The following is a 3,762-nucleotide window of genomic DNA, read 5'->3' as shown; positions in this document are numbered from 1 at the left end:
ACGAGGCTGCCGCCCGACCGGCGTCTCTGATTGGCTGTAGAGAAGCCGTTGGGGAAACAGAAAGACTGAGCGGAAAGCATTTAATATGGAGAGAACACGTGAAAGTAACACGAGCATGAGTTTGATTTATGTTTTTTTATAAGAAACTGAGTGAAGATCTGAGGATGAATTTCATTAGAGAAAGACACTGTGCACAGAGTTAGATGGAAAAGAACCGATTTCCTTACAGAAGATTCACACGAGTGTGTGTTTAGACACGTTTTTTTCACGTGAAATGCATGATTTTATTTTCAAGTGATTTTTTTTAAAACACACAATTCATTTATTTTGACACACTTTTTTTTGTACACATTATTAATTTATTTTCACATGCCCCTCGTTTTATTATTATTATTATTTATTTATTTATTTTTACATATTTAAATGTTTTCATATACAGAGCATTTGGCTACATTTTTCACATTTCAGATGATCAGAAATTCCCCATAAGTAAACCAATTTCATATGTGATCACATATTATTCAGATTATTCCATTCAGATTATTCTGTAAGGGCTGTTCCAAAAATCCATTGTAGTTTCCTGTGATTTACTACAATGCACACAATACACAGATAACATACACTATTGTGTTGTTATGGTACTTTATGTTCACTACAACCTTTGACGCATGATACCACCATGAATTTACTGCTGGACGTAATGGCTAATAAAGTTAGTCGATGTTAATACTACAAGATGTGACTCTAAAGACTGCAGAGACTGAAGGCAAGAAAGAAAGAAAGAAAGAAAAGAAAGAAAGAAAGAAAGAATAATGGCCTTCTGACAATTATTATTATTATTATAACCAGCTTCTATTACCATTCTGTTACCCAGAAGTCCAGCAAAATAATCAGATATGAATCCAAATACATTTTATTTCATTAATCGCAATAAAGCTGTCAGATTACTAGATAAACACTACATACGGTAGGATGTAATCTAGATCGTACGTGGTTAAACCATCATTATGTAACATTATAAAATGCTGTTTTTTGAGCCTAAGTTTTAGCTTTTATTTCTTTCTGTATATAATCTAAAACCCAAGCTAACAAGACAGCCTGGTCAGCTGCTGGCAACATAATGAATTCAACCACGAATTACAGCTAAATTATTAACGATAAGCCGCCAAAACCTTCACCGAGCCTCCCAATGTTGGGGCCCCAGGCAACTGTCAGCCTCTCCTGTCCTGTAGCTACAAATCTGAACCGCGCTTTTACAACAGCGCTTTAGGGCAACTCATTTTATTGCATATTTAACTTTAGTACTGGCAGGGTTTTTATTAAGGCCTGGTTTTGAAAGTCTGGTGCCTTTCAAAGTTTCTTCCTCAGGTCGACTCAGGGTGTTGTTTTTCTTGACACAGTCCTCTCTGGATTCCTCATTAGGGGTCTAAATTTACATCCGGATTTCTGCAAAAGCGCTTTGGGACAACGTCTGTTGTTAAAAGCACGAGGCGAATAGAAAACAGAATTGAACTGAATATTGTTAGTAAGGTTTACTCAAATCGTATTGAGGTGCATCTGGTTAACAGCAGGTAAAAGTGAGCAACACTGTCTACGTTGCGCGGCCTGGAAAGTAACCTTATAAGATCGAGAAGTCACTATAGACTTGATCACAATGCTGTTTAATTCTCAATTCTGATTGGTCGAAAGGTGTTGATTCATTTTCTATAACAGTAGCTCTGACAGTAGTTCCAGATGGAAATATTTATATGAATCAATTAAATGGTGGACACTCTACGTAAACGGATCTTTTATATGGTGAAGTTTTCAGAAGGAAGGAGTCTCCAGTGTCAGCGCTTTTTTTTTTTTTTTTTAGCAGTCAGAAATAAAGCTCAAGGTCAAGTTCAGACGGGTTTCTGTTGCCAATCCTCCATATAACATGTATACACTGGTGAGAAATATGAGTTCTTCAGGGTCATGGTGCAACACATAATGCAGTAGCACAGCACACAGGACTAGATACAGTGCAAATACATTCGAGTTTGAGACAAAGGTAAAAAATATACAATCAATTCTGAAAGACACCTTAGCGGTTAGCGGTTACGGCTTTGGGCTGATGATCAAATTGTTGTGAGTTCAAATCTCAGAGCTAGCAAGTAGTCACCGCTGGGCTCTAAACTATCATTCGTTCAGGTCATTGTACATCGCTTTGGATAAAAGCATCGGCGAAAAGAGTGAATGTAGCTGTAATTTCCCTGACAGGGGGAAGTCTTTAGGATGGAGGGTTTTGTGGTTTGTCTGTGACATGACAAGCTGTGGTTTTCGCCTTATTGACTTCAAAAGAAAGAAATAAAGAGAGGCTGTAAGAGAATGACCGATATAGCTGTTAGAATGATGTGGTTTGTTGATGTTACATCCATCCATCCATCCATCTTCTACAGCTTTATCCTTTTCAGGGTCACGGGGAAACCTGGAGCCTATCTCAGGGAGTATCGGGCACAAGGCGGGGTACACCCTGGACAGGGTGCCAGTGTTGATGTTACACGTTTTACTAAAATTAGATAAAAATGATCATGATGATGATTCTTTAATGAATAAAAATTGTAATAATTGGCCAATTGCTGTTGTAGAAGAATAAAACGCTTCAGGACTTGATGTTATGGCAAAATAATCCGCTTCGGTGTGATACCTGATGCCACTGATTATTTTCCTATTATCTAGATTAGATTTCCCTCTTGCTTGTGATTGTACCCCAAACGCTAAATCACGTTTCCATGGAAACTAAATTTGTTTGGTGTTGAAAAAACATTATTGTAAGTCATTTGGTCAGGGTTACTGTAAGGATGCATAAACTGTATGCAGGACAGACATCCCTGCTGAAAAAACCCCCAAAAACAATAGAAACCCTCATAGAATTTGTAACGGGTTTTAAGGGTTATAATGGGAATTGTATTGGTTTTAATGGAAACTATAATGGTCCATGTGGGTCTTTGGTACTGGTAATCTATTGCCTTCTATTGATGGCATGTTATGTCTATTGGATACCATTCAGGACAAATAATGATAATGGTAATGGTTTTAATGGTTAGCTGATGGTTTGTAAGGGTATTTGTAGTGGAAACCATTAGAATTTCTGTGATGGTTTCTATTGTTTGTTTGTTTTCAGCAGGGTTGAACTGTATATTTATGGGGTAAAATCATATTAATTGACTGATCAATATTTTTGTTGAAGAGTTTTTATGGAAGAATGAATTTTTTTTATAATTAACTCATCCATTTGTATGTGGGACATGAACAAAGCTGTCATTTTGACAAACAATATGCTTGATAAACTGCACAAAGTCATTAAATATAGCATTTTTATAAACGATTGTGATAAAAAATCTTGACATATATCCACAAAATCTACTACTGGGACATAAACATGCCCATATTTGCACTTGCTCATTCATATTTATGCATTTGGCAGATATGCTGGGATACAATCCAAGCAGAGCTGTAGAGGTTATGGGCCAAGCTCGAGGGTCCACCGGTGGTGACATGGAGCCGTTCTTCGATTTGAACTCGCACATTTCCAATCACAGAACCCTAACCACTGAGCTCCGGCTCGAAAAACGCAATTGCAAACGCTCCCTTCAGGACCCAACTGTCATCTCTGTCACGCTGAAGTATTTAGGACACAGCCGTTTCCTCTCCTCAGAGCCCGGTTTGAATTCCCCCAGATTCCTGCAGGCTGTACAAATGTTAGCACAGTGCCAAAAAAATGAAGATGAGAGCATCCGT

The sequence above is a fragment of the Ictalurus punctatus genome, chromosome 10 (genome assembly GCF_001660625.3).
Source record: "Ictalurus punctatus breed USDA103 chromosome 10, Coco_2.0, whole genome shotgun sequence".
NCBI classification, from domain to species: Eukaryota; Metazoa; Chordata; class Actinopteri; order Siluriformes; family Ictaluridae; genus Ictalurus; species Ictalurus punctatus.
The sequence above is the reverse complement of the archived record's forward strand: the minus strand, read 5'-3'. Positions refer to the sequence as shown.